Source organism: Ambystoma mexicanum, chromosome 1p, assembly GCF_040938575.1.
Source record: "Ambystoma mexicanum isolate Mex_15411 chromosome 1p, UKY_AmexF1_1, whole genome shotgun sequence".
NCBI lineage: Eukaryota > Metazoa > Chordata > Amphibia > Caudata > Ambystomatidae > Ambystoma > Ambystoma mexicanum.
In genome coordinates, this window is record NC_090921.1 from 613128482 (window position 1) to 613145731 (window position 17250).

Genomic DNA, 17250 nt, shown 5'->3' on the forward strand with positions numbered 1-17250 from the left:
ACAAACATTTGGAACAAGACATCATTGAGCCATCAGTGGGGCCCACTCCATGGGTCTCCCCAATTGTGCCAGTGCCCAAAAAGGACTCAAAGGACATGCAAATATGTGTAGACATGCGCCGTCCCAATGAGGCCATCATGACAGAACCCCATCAAGCCCTGCGGATCACGGACATGATTTACCTACTGAATGGAGCCACCACCTTCTCCAAATTAGACCTAAACAAAGGTTACCATCAATTCGAATTGAGCGAAGGGTGCAGATCCATCACATTGACGATATACTAGTATTTGGAAAGGACCAGGAACAGTATGACAACACGCTTAAAAGAGTATGCATGACCTCGGAAGCAGCCCAGCTTACCCTCAACAAGAAGAAATGCGAGTTTAGGAAAAGTACTCTTCAATTTTTTGGACATATATTCTCAGCCCAGGGCATGACTCTGGACCCCGACAAGGTAGTCGCCCTCAACAACACAATCCCTCCAACAATGTTTCAGATCTGCGATCATTCTTGGTGCTTGCCAGTTACTGCACCCGTTACATCCAGGATTTTGCGTCCGTAAGTGAGCCCCTGGGGGCTCACACAAAACAGCAAGTGCCTTTCGTATGGTCTGACTCCTGCCAACAAGCGTTTGAACTTATTCGTCAGCACATTTCGGCTGCCAAAAATATGGCGTATTTCAACAGGGCAAGAGAGACAGAACTGGTAGTGGACGCTAGCCGGGTGGGACTGGGTGCCATATTAACACAAATAGACCCAGCCAACAATGTGAAATGACACATCATCTCATATGCCAGCAGGAGCCTCTCAAGGATGGAACAGGTGTCCTTGCAGGCTGAAAAAGAGGGACTAGCGGTAGTATGCGCCTGCAAACATTTTAATTTATTTCTAAATGGCAAACCATTCACTGTGGTCACCAATCACCAAGCTCTGTTATTTCTCTATGGAAACCCACAGGCAAAAATGCTTCCTAGATTCACACGATGGGCCCTGTGACTCCAGGACTACAACTTCCGAATTGTGCATTTACCAGGAAAAGATGAGAATCCTGCAGATTTTCTGTCCCAAAACCCTGTAGTATCAGCGTCCTCAAAAAACCCTGGTCACAGATCTGTACATTCATTATGTGCTCCAAGCAGCAGCACCTAAAGGAGTTGGCCTGTCTCGGCTTGTGCAAGAAATGGAGAATAATCAAGCCAATCAAATCAAACTCCAATGCATCGCGTCAGGGAGGTGGAAGCAGGCCAAGCAAGCCGAAGAAAGAGCCGTACCTGAGACACAACACTAAGTCTAGTGTCAGTGAGGGAGGAGTTAGCCCGATCAGAAGATGGACTACTACTAAAGGGAACCAAGATTGTCATTTCCCAGGCACTACACAGGAGTATACTAGAGATTGCTTATGAGAGACACCAAGGAATAGTGTCCACAAAAAGGCTGTTAAGACAAAAGGTGTGGTTTCCTCAACTGGGCAAGAAGAAGAACTCCTCAAACACTGTCCTATCTGTGCGGCCATCAGTTCTCACACCAGACCTGAACTTCTGTGCATGACGGAGCTACCACAAAAGGCGTGGGATGAAATAGCCATTGATTTCTTTGGACCCCATTGATGGGGGGGAAACATCTTAGTGGCAATGGATGAATACTCCTGTTTCCCTGACCTTCAACTGGTAGAGTGAACAGCTGCATATCATGCCATACCGGTGCTGGAATGGATGTTCACCACATACAGAGTACCGAGCGTAGTGAAATCAGACAATGGGCCCCCTTTCACTGGGCAGGACTTTAAGACCTTTGATGAGTATATGGCACTCAAACACAGACAAATCACACCGCTGTGGCCACAGGCCAATGGAATGGTAGAACGTTTCATGAGCAACATCAAGGAAATGTTCAGATTGCACATCTTACCGGAGAACTCTTTGAAAAAATGCTGTTTCAATTTCTGAGAGATTATAGAAACACCCCTCACAGCACCACCAGAAGAGCATCATCGGAAGTCATGTTTGGGTGCCCTATCAGAACGAGGCAACCCCTTTCCACAGCTCAGGAAGACGTCTATAGCGGAGACAGAGAAATGGAGGAACAAGTCACGCAAGCCAAGGAGAACATGAAGAGGCACGCAGACATATTGAGGAAAGCACGCGAAAATGACTTGGTGTCCGGAGATATTTTAATAGCAACTTCAAACCTGTAAACACACAGCTGCGTTTGACAGTTCTCTGTTAACCATCACCAAAGTAAAAGGGTCACTCGTCATTGGTGAAGTAGAAGGGAAGAGTGTGAGGCGTAACTCTTCACATTTCAAAAGAATGACAGGAACTGTCCTGAGGAACGGACAGGCACAACATTCAGATCCAGAAGAGCAGGATGTCTTGTACGAAGGGTACAGAGAAGAATCCAGTGGAGAAATGTGTGGGGTGCCTGATGGACTAAGCCCTGACTGGTGTCAGGTGAGTGGTCCTTGCAGGCCTCGCAGGGCCAGAAATAAATCACAGAGACTCATTGAAGAGATGGACTAAGAGTCAACGTACTGTTAAAAAGGGGGAGGGTGTAACATTCCAGTGAATTTAAATGGGGACTCACGTGAGCAGGGAGGGAGTGAGGGAGCGGGGTGCAGGGCGGGCAGAAGAGAAGGGACAGGAAGTGGAAAGTTAGTTTTGGAATTGGGATGCAGCAAATAAAGACGATTCACATCCCCGCTCTGTGTCTCCTGCGGGGGAAGCATACTAAAGTTGAGTGAACAAGTGTTTATTGTGGTGCGATTCCCACCTGCCTCTCCACAAGTCTTTCCTCAACCGGTCCGGTCAATGTGATTCAATGAATGTGCTGCTCGTCTATGCTGCCATGGATCGCTTTAAGAGAAAACTAAAAACCTATCTGTTTGCCTAAATCTCATCACTCATCTTTAAGAGGCATAGCCCATATCGACTGCTTTTCTGTTTTCTGTGTGTTATGTCTCTGTTGCGCCCTCAAGCCTACGGGTCTATGGACTTCCCAATACAGATCTAAAGTAAAGTAAAATAAATGGTATCAATAGCAGCCAGAGATGTTAACAAAATCTGTGGATGTGGCTCTAGCCTTCAGCTGGCAGAACAGGTGGGGACTCCATTACCCATAGTTAAGGTCTCTGCTGTTACCAGGCGTGATAGCCATTTTGATTTAGAAAAACCATTTAAGGGCCCCATTAATGGTGCACTCCATGAAGTATCTTCGAATTAATCTTTCCTGAATGCAAATTTAGAGCTCAACCTGTTCCCTGACCTTGTTCTTGAAATTCCCTTGGACCTACCCTCAGTTTCCTTCCTGACCTCTTCTCTAACCTCCTGGCTTGTGAAAAGGCTTGATCTCTTGTCATCTACTGGCTGAATAGAATTTCAAAATGCATATTTCATTGGATCTGGTGATTGGTCCTGTGATGACCCTCACTACGGGCACTCATTCTTATATGCAGGCCTCCAATAAGACTCGGAACATTAGAAAGATTATGTCCAACTTTATTCTGTGTCAGGCTTCCACTGCCTTCCTCTCCACTCTCAATATCACTTCCCTTTTTCTGACCTGGGATAGCCACTCCTCTAAACATAACAAGGAGGGCTATCTCCACAAGTGACAAACAGAACATTACAACGTCCTCCCTTATTAACAACACTGTTCAGGTCACACCATTTCTTCTATTAGCCGCAATGTTCTTGATTTGACTGCGTGTTAGTGGTGTTTCTTGTGACTATTCCAGATTGGTCGATGGCACCACCATTGCAAACTGGGTCACTACTTCCTCTGACACTTCACCATTACTTAGGTACGATACACCCAAATCCACCTTGATACTGTGGCAATGCTCATCTTCATAGGCACAAAGCTGGAAGTGGGACTCCCGCTGTCACCATCGTTCCCTTCTTATGTGTGACGGTGAGTGACTCTGGATAAAACAGAGTTATCTCTTTCCGTCTCTGCAGTTGTCCCACCACCACTCTATCCCCAACTTGAAGATCAGACTCCCAGGCTTACCTTCTCCTATCCGCATGTTCCTTCATCTTGCTCTTTGCATCAGGATCATGTCTTCGTATTAGCATGTCTTCCATCTGACCTGTAGTATTATGAGAGTGTTCCGATAGTCCCTAAGCAGTTGATAGAGAATCATCTTCAGCGAGCGTTGGGTCACACGGGAGATCTGGATGACTCTTTTGATGTTCACTGTGTACCTCTCAACAGTTTCATTCACCTGGGGCCACAACATTGTAATCCTGCGATGTATGAAGACCATGTACGTGGCAAAGTTCATGAATTCCTGGATCCTGAAAGGGGGACCATTGTTTAACTTAACTATTTGTGGTATTCTGTATGCAGTGGATATCCCGTCTAGCGCTGGAAAGACACTCAACGCTGACAACATTATTTGCATTTCAGCAAATCGGGAGTAACTGTCCCTTCCAACCAATACATCGAGCCCTTCATGGACTGGTCCTAAACAGTCAACTGCCACTTCATTCCACACATAGCAAGGATGGGGTGCCATTTGTAAAGGCAACAGGTGTGTGATAGGTGTTATGATGCAGCAGTTAGACCATTTCTTCAAAGTGTCCTCTGCCCTTCCATCCAGCTTGGGGAACCTCACCTTCTGTCAGAGTATCCTTTTGGTTGACATGATGCCTTAGTGACCATCATGAGTGAGATCAATTACCTGCTGACGCAGTGAATATTGAATAACTATCTTGCAGACTTTTACGATGATGTGATCCTCCATGACATACAGCTCTTCTCACACCAACAACAGACTTACTATCTGATCTCTCACTTCTGCATCCTATCTTCTGGCCATTTGTTTCGCATGCTTCCACTTCCCTCCCAAAAGGCTTTGGCTGATTAAATTAAAAGCTGGATCATGTTCTGACACCGGTTGAAGGGTAGTTAGTTCCACACACAGTGGTTTTAGTTGTTGGTTAACATAGTTTATATACTGATTCGCAATGGATGGTTCCATTCTCTATGAAACCCAAAGGTAGCGCGAGAGGAAATCAGCCGGGTTGTCTTCTTTGCTGGGCCAGTGAATGATGTTGAAATTGTAGTCCTGAAGTCTCAAACCCCAGTGGGCTATCCTTTAAGGCATTAGGCCTTTCGAGACTCAAGTACATAATTAGCAATGCTTGGTCATCCCTCGCTATGGTGAGTGCTTTATCATACAAAAACAGGTGAAAGTGCTCACATGCCCATACCACCGCCAACCCCTCCTTCTCAGCCTGTGAGTATATTTGTTCCATGGCTGAAAAGCTGAGGATGGCATATGACACAATGTGTCACGGTTGCAGTGATGCTGTATCATTCTGTATTAGTATTGTTCCTAAACCAACTGGACTGGCACCCATAGTGAGTTTGGTGGCTATGCCGCAGTCAAAATATGCCATGTCTTCTGCTGATGCTATCCTCTGACGGATGGACTCAAATGCCTCCTGGCACTGTCGAGTCCACACAAACTCTGTCTGATCTTTGGTGAGTTCTTACAGTGGTACACTTACTGTGGCAAAGCCCTGTATGTAAGGTGTACAATAGCCTGCAAGCCCCAGGAATGAGGGAAGACACAGTTGTAGGCCTTTGAGCTACATTCAGTTCCACCACCTTCTCTGGATCTGGACACATGTCCTGATCTGAAAATAGGTGACTGAAAAATGTTATAGTGCCCTCCCAGAGCTCAATTCCTTCATTGTTTAGTTTGAGCTGAGCCGTTTCTAGTGCCATGGACACCTAGTGAAGTGTTTTGTCATGCTGTTCCAGTGATCTTCCAAATACCAAGAAGTCATCTCTGTAGTTGATGCAATTTGGTTTATAGCGACAACCTTTTTTATTTCCTCCTGGAAAATGTCTGCAGCCAAGGAAACCCTAAAGCTGAGGTGCTTGCATCAGTAAAGGCACAATTTGGTTTATAGCGACTACCTTTTTTATTTCCTCCTGGAAAATGTCTGCAGCCGAGGAAACCCTAAAGCTGAGACGCTTGCATCGGTATAGGCCCATATGTGTTACAAAGGTTGTGATGTAGCGTGGTTCTGAAGCCAACTGCAGCTGTTTGTAGCCCTTGCTGGGATCTAGTTTGGAGAAGATCCTGGCGCGGTTCAGCAGCTGAATAATGTCTGTGAATTGAAGCGCTTACTGTACCTCCCTTTGTGGATGCCTCATGCCCACACTTCGAGGAATGGCCTTGTCCGCGCCTTTCTTTGGAACTGGGACAATGGGGAATACCCACAGGGTGGGTCCCGTAACCGGCTCAATTATGTTCTTCCTGATCTAATAGTTTGTGTAGTTCCCTCTCCACTTGATGTTGAATGTTTACAGGGATGCCCTTATAGTTTTGAGCTATCAGCTTCACATTGCAATATGTAGATGGATCTACTAGGCCTCCTAGACTGGCCATGACTGTGCAGTGCACACCCCCCCCTTTTTTTTGTTCTTTCTATTTACATCTGCAGTTATTTTTGTTCCCAGTGCCTTGTGTGTCACTCCCTGCCACCCCCCCTTCCACTCTCTCTACATGTCTTTCAATTCTTCATTTTCCATACACCACGGAAGAGCGACAGAAATACTTGTTTGATGTTCTCTGTCATGGCTGCATATTCGTGTGACATTAGTTTGCTTACAATATGCACTAATCCCATGTCAAGAGTAGTCTTGAAATTTAATATACAGCCACTCTCAGCCTCCCACTTAAGTACGGGTAGTTAGATGCATTCCACGTTTGATTTATATCAACACATGGCCATGAATGTCTCTTTCCATGGTAATGGTGTCTGCGACCTGTATGGGTATATGTCTACTTCAGATGGCTGCAAGCACTGTGATCTCTGCAGGGTGTCATACACTTTTTCACTCATCACATTGACTGTCACCCCCATGTCAACTGCGAGCTCTCTGGGGTATGCTCTACTTTTAGAGGTATGATAGGGCTATAATCTACCACCAATTGTTTCCCAAGTGTGTACACATATCCTTGCTTGCGACAGTCGTCTGGCGATGAACTTGCTTCACTTTCCGAGGGTGACCTTCAGGGACGTCCTTTAGGGGTCGCCAGACCTCTGAGGTCTCCCTTGCGACCTCTAAAAAAAAAACAGTAAAACAAGTTTACTTTTTTTTTTTTTTTTTTGTAATGCAAGCTCCTGGGCTGTAGCCAGCACCATGTGGCTCTTTAAATCTGAAGTGTCTGGCTTTCTTATTGAAGCCCCTTAAAAAAAAATAAGAAAAATAAGAACAGGAGTGCCACAAGTCTAATACTTTCATCACTGACCCTAAATTATAAAGAATAGGAATACCAAATAATGTGTCTTTCTGGAATGCTATAAAATAATTGCTAGACTCATTAAAGGTTTATTTCAGGCACACTTCAGGGGGTGAGTCACTGATTTAGTCTGTTCTTAAACGCCTCAAGTCAGCCTTTCATCCTTCTGAGGTCGATAAATGAGTACCAACACAGGTTGGGTGATATTGGGTGTATATTTTTTCTATATAAAGCGGTTAAGCGTAAGTGTTATATAATAACACAGCATTATCATTTGGTCATGGACGTCTGCTTGCATTCACAGTCATTTGGTAATATGGGCCTATACACACTGATCTTAACGATATATATGGCGATCCATTCTTGTATGAAATGTACATCACATTATAGTGATATCAAACCATATTTTTCGTAGCGCACAATGCTATGTGATGCCACTCCCTGCTTTGTCAACGGGTGAAAGGTTGTGTTCCATCGCATCCCGCGATATCACTTCCGGGTGGGGTCAAGTGACAAACTCTTCCTGTGATGTCATCAGCGGTCAAGAGTCGTGTGATGTCACTTCCGCTACCCCTGTGACCTTGCATCTAGGTAGCGCACGTTGCATCTGGGTGACCTGTGGTTTTTCCACTCTGGTGATTTACGTTCGTATATGGCATGACCTCCTCCATTGTCAGGCATTCTGTGTTTGTGTCTCCTATCTCCTGATGAGTATTTAGGAGCCTCACTCCTGTATTTTGGTTGCAGAGGCATTGATGGCCCGGCCGCATGCATAGTTTGGGTTGAGTAGCGACGGACCGCCTTGAAATGGTTCTCTTCTCCAGACACAGTGCAGGATTGGCCAAGGCAGGAACTCTCTGAGAATTCCTATCCACACTGGAAACAGAATGTGTCCATGACCCGTACCTGCAATCTCAGCTCGTTCATGGTTTCGACCTGCAGTTCAATCGTCATGTCTGTTCTTGCCATTGTTAGAATTTCTTCCACAGTACAGGGCTTTTGCAATGGTTTCTTTCAAAATATAGACGACTTGCATCCTGCTATTATCTGGGATCACAGTGCCTCATTGTTCAAGTATCTACAGAAATCATGATGATTCAACCTCACCCTGTGTCGCATGAAAAAGCTATCCATGTTTTTTTCTTTTCCTTGTGTCATGGTATGAAATGTGTGTCTCTCATAATCTACGTTGGCGTGTGGCACACAATGAACAGACGGTGCTGTATTTACATAACCGAAGTTTGTAGTGATCTCATCCGGGAGTTTGAAGACAATATTCCACACTAATGGTCCCACTGCTTTTTTTCTGTGATCATCCATTGGTCCCAAAGCATTGATGTATACGCGAAGTCCCTTATCCACCTCACCCACCCGGGGCCTAAATTGGTGGTATCTGCCAGGTCAAATTGGTAGCTGAAGGGACAATGATGCAATTCTCAGCTGAGAAAACATACCAGCTGTTGATGTCAGGACTGTGGCCAGAATATCCTTCTCCAACCTGATGGGTGGTGTTAGATGTCCCTGTTCAGCCACTTGTCTTGATGTGTGGTTTGGCAAACTTCCCAGCCACTTCAACCAACGAAAACAGTCTTCCTGGGTCTACAGCCACATCTCACAGTGAGTAATCAGCCACCTTTTCCAGGCATGTGCTGCCACCAGTGCTTGCGCCGCTGAGCACTACAGGGCCTGGCGCAGCTTCTCTCCCACTCCACTTGGCCAGTGCCGCCTCAGAGACAGCCCTTATGAGGAGCACACTACAGGAGTCCTCTTCTGGGTGGCCTGTGAGCTCAGTGTGGGCTCACCACCTTGTACTACTACGAGTGGGAAAATCAGCCGCTCGTCCTCTGTGTTTCAGTACCTCGGTTCGGTTCGAGCCGGAGAAAGCACACCATGCACGTGAGCCGTTTCCCCTTGTCCCAAGTGGGATATCCCTCATTACGGGCACTCACTCTTATTTGCAGGACTCAAATAAGACTCAGGGACACCAGGAGCAATATTTACAACTCCAGCTTAATTCTCTGTTAGGCATTGACTGCCTTCCTCTCCACCCGCTGCGTTGCTTCCTTTTTTCTGCCCTGGGACAGTCACTCCTCCAAACTTATCGAGGAGGATTGTCTCCACAAGTGATAAACAGACCATTACAGGTCCTTCGACAAGTTTATCCATCCGACTTTTCCACTCCATTTTTGTCAGTATTTTGTGGGTGTCTCTGATTCATGCCAGACCTATCATGAACCTGACTTTCAGAGTGAACTTAGTTATTCCAGCTTTCTTTGGATGTCTCCAGGCACAATTGTCCTTTCTTACAGGTGCATGTCTTCATCACATCTGTATTGATTGTTTTCTTGTTCAGCTTGGAACAGGGGTCTGGCTGCTGATTTCGTCCACATCTACTAATCTGTATGGGGTATTGGCTGTTCTCTATTCTATGTGTTCCACTCAATCAGCCCGTCTGTTTTCCCTCTACCTTACGGCCCCTGATGTAGGATTGCCCTGATTAGCAGTCTGTTTTCGCACAAACTTTCTCTTACTGTGCGTCCCCTGATGCAGGAGTGCACTGGTTATCTGTCTGTTTTCACATCACTTTTCCTTCTACTGCAGGGCCCCTGATGCAGGATTGCCCTTGTTACCAGTCTGTTTTCGCACCACCGTTCCCACTAGTGTACAAACCCTGATGCAGGATTGCGCTAATTACCTGTCTATTTTCACAACACATTTTGCACTACTGCAGGGCCCCTAAGCAGGATTGCCCTGGTTACCTGTCTGTTTTCACACCACCTTTGCCACTACTGTAGGGCCCTGGTTACCAGTCTATTTTCACACCACATTTCCTTCTACTGTACAGCCCCTGACGAAGGATTGCCCTGATTACCTCTCTGTTTTCACACCACATTTCCTTCTACTGCAGGGCCCCTGATGCAGGATTGCCCTGGTTACCAGTCTGTTTTCACACCACCTTTGCCACTACTGTAGGGCCCCTGATGCAGGATTGCCCTGGTTACCAGTCTGTTTTCACACCACCTTTGCCACTATTGTAGGGCCCCTGATGCAGGCTGGCCCTGGTTACCAGTCTGTTTTCACACCACCTTTACCACTACTGTAGGGCCCCTGATGCAGGATTGCCCTGGTTACCTGTCTGCTTTCACACCACCTTTGCCACTACTGCAGTGCCCCTAAGCAGGATTGCCCTGGTTACCAGTCTGTTTTCACACCACATTTCCCTCTACTGTAAGGCCCCTGATGCATGATTGCCCTGGTTAGTTGTCTGTTTTCACACCACATTTCCTTCTACTGCAGGGCCCCTGATGCAGGATTGCCCTGGTTACCTGTCTGTTTTCACACCACATTTCCTTCTACTGCAGAGCCCCTGATGCAGTATTGCCCTGGTTACCTGTCTCGTTTCACACCACATTTCCATCTACTGCAGGGCCCCTGATGCAGGATTGCCCTGATTACCAGTCTGTGTTCACACCACCTTTGCCACTACTGCAGGGCCCCTGATGCAGGATTGCCCTGGTTACCTGTCTGTTTTCACACCACCTTTGCCACTACTGCAGGGTCCCTGATGCAGGATTGCCCTGGTTACCAGTCTGTTTTCACACCACCTTTCCCTCTACTGTAGGGCCCCTGGCGCAGGATGGCCCTGGTTACCAGTCTGTTTTCACACCACCTTTCCCTCTACTGTAGGGCCCCTGATGCAGGATTGCCATGGTTACCTGTCTGTTTTCACACCACCTTTCTCTCGACTGTCTGGCCCCTTATGCAGGACTTCTATTCTGTTGTTTGTGTAAGTGTTTCAGGATCAAACACATCGCTCCCTCAAAAAATAAAATGCACAAGGCTGGGTCAGTTTGGTGCTCAAAGAGGTGATGTTGAGGGATATATCCTTTGGATTACTGGTACTCCCTCACTCCCTATCTCAGTGCAAGGCTAACTAGGGTCACCGTCTTTGCACTCAAACTCTAGTCTCTTTAGACTACAAAAGACACCACTTACTTGCCTTTTAGCAAAACGAGGACGCAGCATTGGCATTTCCTGAAACTCTCGCCCGTGCCAGGTCAGGTTTCGCTCTATTTGGACGATTGCATTTGAGAGATGAGAGAGGGTAGCTCTAGGGGCGGGCACAGGGTGCGAATCGCCATGCTCTGCTGCTCCTGAGTGGAGAGCTTGATAAGCAAGAGGTAGGAGTCACAGGGGAATGCTTTCTCTGTCTTAATCGTACATCGTGTGTTAGAGAGGCTTTGGGGGCTATTTTTCAGGCCACAACCAAAATAGGTGTCACACGATCGTGAACGTTCCACGTTTCCAAGCCAGACATGTGTGTCATGCTGGTTTCCCCTGGTTGCCCTCATAGTCACACTATTCATCTCCACAATTTCCATTTTCCTGGAAACGCTTGAAATTTCCTGCAAGGAGCGCGGTCACAAGTGTGTGTGTGGGACAGAATTATGCAGTGTCATGCGATGGCAACCAACGTGCGTGTCGCAATTAACTGGGAGCCCCTTGGAATAGATGAGGGCTGAGTGTCCAAAACAGACCATATTTTTAGTTGGCAGAATATTTACTACAAACTAGAATTTCACTCCAGCGCAATCTTAACTTCATATAAACATTCGTTTTTGGCAACCTGTGTTGAAAGCAGACTCTACCATTAACTGTGTGAAATGCACCTTATATTTTTATCATATTTTTGCAGTGACTCATTGTACGTATGATTTATACTGTAGATTTCCTAACCTCAAAGTTTAAAAATAAAAATGATGCTATGGAAAAATATCTCGCTTTACACGTGATCGAAGCACAACAGGAAACAGGGGATGGCGAAAGCCAGAAAGATTTGATATGAGCTCCCAAAGCAGGAGAAATAAGATCACTAATACAACTTCCAAATCTCTGCAAACCTAACCCAGCCGAAAATTCACACAATCATCTCTCTCCCAGCAAACCACACACACTTCACCACACCGCATCAACAACAAACAAGACTCTCACCCACGCACCACCTGCCACAATAAGAAGTTCTAAAAAACTCAACGCAGACAACTTGCGTCCCCACCTTAAAAGCCCCTGCCTAGCACACCCTTTCTCTCCGGACCCAAATATACTATCAGCTATCTTCAATGATACTCTCACCAATGCCTTACACTCTATAGCCCCACTTGAAAGCAAGAAGGAAAAAAAAATCATTTCACTGCAACTCTTGGTTCTCGGATGAACTCCAAACCCTCCGAGCTCAAAAGCGTCAGTCGCTTAAAAACTGGCAAACGGATCTGAGTGATATAAATAAGAGCCTCTTCAAACAAATAGCCCTCCAATATAAAAAAGCCATTTTAGCAGAAAATCCAACTCCTTCAATGATAGGATCTCAAAGGCCAACTCCCAAGCTAAAGAACTATTCGCAATCTTTAATGAATTAGTCACTCCTCCGACTACCGCTGACGAGATAACTAAAGACAAAGCCTGGTGTGCCAGCATTCAGTCTGCCATGCTCAACAAAATAAAACTCCTCCAGAACAAAATCCAAAGCCACTGCAAAGCCCTCGCAAACCAAAAAACCAGCCGCCCTACACAAGACAAGCGTAGTAATCTCAATCACGCTCAATTCTCCTTCAGAGACGTCACTGAACCTAAGGTCCTTAATCTCATCAAAAACCTCAAACCATCCCTCTGCAAAGCAGACATGTGCCCTCCCAAAATCATCAAGGAATGCACCAATGACCTAGCACCCCTGATTACTGCCTTCATTAACGCATCTTTCCAAACAGGAATTGTCCCAAACAATCTCAAGGAAGCCTGGGTGCAGCCACTTCTAAAAAAAGGCCACACTTGACCCAGCGCAACCCAACAACTACAGACCGATAATGACAGTCCCATTCCTCCTAGAAATCCTGGACAAAGCAGCTCACATCCAGATCCAATCATACATAGAAGCGAACTCCATACTAGGCAAAAGACAATCTGGCTTCTGTGACGGGCATGAAACAGAATCCGCCTTATTAGACCTAAAAAATCAAATCTCACAAATAATGGACAAAGGCAAACCTGCCTTGCAACTCCTTCTAGATCTATCAGCTGCTTTTGACCTGGTATATCACCAAACACTCACCACCCACCTCACCCATGCAGCCCATTTCTCTAATCAAGCAGCATCCAGGATCACTTGCTTCCTTGAAGGAAGAGCAATGAAGGTTTACTCCGACACAGCTAACGCAGATCCTACCACTATAAACTGCGGTGTCCCCCAAGGATCTTGTACAGCCCACACCCTCTATAACCTCTTCACAAAACCCCTCTTCGACCTACTTGACTCCATGGGTGTTGCATATACAAACTATGCAGGCGACACTCAAGTACTTTTACCCCTATCTGGACTCTATCACCAAGATGCCACGGCCATTCACAACATCTATGCCACTATCCAAGCTTGGATGGCAATCAATGGCCCCTGTCTTAACGGGGAGAAGACTGAAATTCTCATCCTGGGCCAGACAAACACATTATTGAAACTAAGCCCCCAATACAACAACTTCAACATAGACAACTCAACCATCTCCGTATCATCCTCTGTCAAGACTCTAGGTGTTCACATTGATGCAAATCTATCGATGAACAAACAAGTCAGCGCCATAGCCTCTGCATCAGCGTTCAGCACCAAACTCATCAATGCCATTAAACCCTACTTATCCACCCCCAACCGCTTGGCCATAGCTAGATCAACTATAGGAGCCAAACTCGATTATTGCAATGCCTTCCTAGCTGGCACCTCCACCAAAAACATTCACAGACTGCAAACCACACAAAACAATGCCCTCAGAGCCGCCATGAGCATCCCTAGAAGAGACCATATATCCCACGCCAGACGTGAAGCCCGGTGGCTCCAGGTCAAAGACCGTATTACTTGGAAAATCCTCACCATCACTCACAGATGTATCAACAAAACCGCTCCAGCATACCTATCTGAAGCAATATCAAGGACCACATCCACTCGCCCCACCAGAGCTCTGTACACCAACCAGCTACACATACCATGCATATAGAGAGCCACAGCGGGAGGTCTAGGCTTCTCCTATATTGAAACGAAACTCTGGAACTCACTCCCTGCCACCCTTAGAGCTGAAACTTCCATCTCTGTCTTCTGCAACAACCTCAAGGTCCTCTCCTCAACTAGCAAGTGGAGGACTGACATGTATATTGTAATATAACACAAATGTAATATGACTATATTGTAACCTGTATATATACTGTTAATGACTATGTAACTATATTGCAACCTGTATATATATTGCTAATGACCATGTAACTAAGTAACTAAGCTTTGTACTGTAACAAGTCCACGATGCCCTCTGGCTTTTGTGCACTATATAAATACGAATAAAACAAAACAAACAAACAAAAGCTCAGTACATGGTGTATAGCGAACTGAAGCCGCCAACAGCACACCACTTCCCCCACTCTCCAACTCCCCATCCTCCCGACTAACCTACCCGCCCGCCTCTTGTTTTACAGATCCACCAGAGCGCCTGGGGGCCAACTCCGTTGGTGACTGTGCACAAACTAAATACCATTAACATAACATAACATCAATCCAAATGAACCAAGACCTATCAGATAAAAAAAAAACAAATGACGGACTTGTGTTGTAGCTCGGCCCCCGACTGAAGAATGAGAGGACCAGGTGTGTTATCAAGCAAGACCTTTATTGCCTCCTTATATTGTACCGTGTAGGGTATTGACATGTATCAAGCTTAGTCCTCCCCGGATCACTGGCCCCCACCACCCCAGTTGGTACCTTTCTCCACTCTAACCGTCACCCTTAAACCCCCAAGCACTCCACGCGCTCACCATTCCAAAGATGATGTGGCATTCTGCCCGCACTCACCACTCCATAGCTGACACCCTGTTGGCCTCATCTATACCGCACTCACTACTACACACCTCACCTACACGGCACTCTCCACTACAGCTTGCTTCATGAGATAGTAGTTTAATATACATTTATTCCACAAAGCAGAAAGTGCAACAGAAAGTTATAAATAAATGTAACAAAATATGCGTACTGAAAAATTATCTTTAACGGGCTAGTGGAGGCGCTCTTCACAAGAAATGCTGCCTAGAGCAGATACATTGTCCATTTTAAAACAGTTATGCTTTTTTTTAAAAAAAACAGAAACATGATTACGCATTCTATAGAATGCCGAGGAAATTTGCAGTGGCTTGTGAAGTTTCCACCAAATTGGTGTTATAAAAAACAAGCACATTTTCCATGTTTTAATCACATTATGAACATAACAAAAATAAATATAGGTATCAGATGCCCATAAAATGGCTCTTTGAGTGCCCCCACACTAGCAAGCAATCAATAATCACAGGTAAAGTGGATAAGTGGATGATGTAGCACCAGCATTTTTCTAGTGATACATTTTTCACATCAAGTCTGAGAAGCATTCCTTTACTGAACTATTTCTTCTGGTCACGTCCCTCTGCTGGGCTATGAGCACTGGCCATGGGCTGTCCACGTGCTACCCAGTTTTGGATAAAGAGGACGCTTACCCAAATATGAGGCTTCTTACCTGCTAGATAGCCCTTTTCTTGTTTAGTCTACCACCATCCAGGACATGTGCGTCCTGTCTTTTGCTCCCATTTGTGCCTGCTGAAAGACAGGTGACAGCTCTCTTAGGGTGTAATCCCACCTAAATCTCTGAACAATAACCATCTGTGAGTGTGTGTGAAATAATGAGAAGTAGCTGACCTTTTCACACAGCTTTGTGGATGTGTACCTAAGTCTTGAAAGTAAAGTTGGAAAACAAAGGGATTGTTTAGGCTGACATTACTTTGCATTCTGGTGCATGTAGAGTTCCATTATGGATGCTGAAAATACATCTATAATCACTCTTTTTGCTTAATGATAGGCTTGTACATATTTGTCGGGTTGGTTTATATCGTGATTTGTGTACCTGTAAGTCATCTTTATGAAACAAAGCATTGTTTCTGCTCCTTAAAACTGTGTATTATCACACATTTATATCAGCTAGAGATGAGAATGTATGTGTTCAAGTGTCTAAAGAGCAGACTAGAATGAAATCCTATTTTACAGAAAGATACAAGAAAAAGAACGTGATTGTGCTGTGCCATATCTTCCAAAATTGAGATGCCAGTTGTAGGTTGCAGGTCATCAAGTATGTGTGTGTGTGTTGTGTGGGCAGGGAGGAGGATACCAGGTATTGGGTCTTTGTTGCAGGGGTTGAGGAGGCAGAATGAAAGGTAGGGTTTTGTGTTTGATGGCAGGGAGCAGATGCAAGGTATCCATCTTCTGCCTTCTCGGCTCACATTTGGCTCTTAGAGCCAAGCTAGGCCGCATGGCTCAGATTTGGCTGGACCCCACCCATGATTTCTTTTGCTCTCCCACTTCTCGTTTGAAGTTATTTTAAAAAATGTGTCAAGCAAAGATGGGAATGCGCAAAATAGGGCAAGAGTGGGCAATTACAGCAGCCATTTTGTTTTGAAAATTGGTTTATGCTGGCAAGGATATCCCCTTTTTTTAGCAGTCTGGATGGCTGTGGTGCAAGCCCTGTGTGCTAACAGTGATTATACATAATGAGCCCTTAATCCTCTCATTGCTACATATAATTTAAAGGTGGACCCTGCCTTTTGTTATGGGTAAGTGGTTTGAGGATTGAAGGCAAATAATAAATCAGGGAGGATGGAGTCAATTTAGTTACAACTTTGGAACTTCAATGGTTCCAAATTCTCACACCCAGGCAACTTGAAGTGTAGCAGGGCACACAGGTACCAGTGAATGAAATTAATGTTGAACATTTTATCAAGATGAGATTGTCCATCTAGAAAGCAATTCATTGGTAATGTTCATAAGCAGTGCTCTGAAATTGTTATTCACTTGTATTGCCACTGCGATTCTAGATAAATAAGTAGTTCCTCAGGTGGACTAGGTGCTTCCTACACACATCCAGACCTCAGTTCTTTAATAT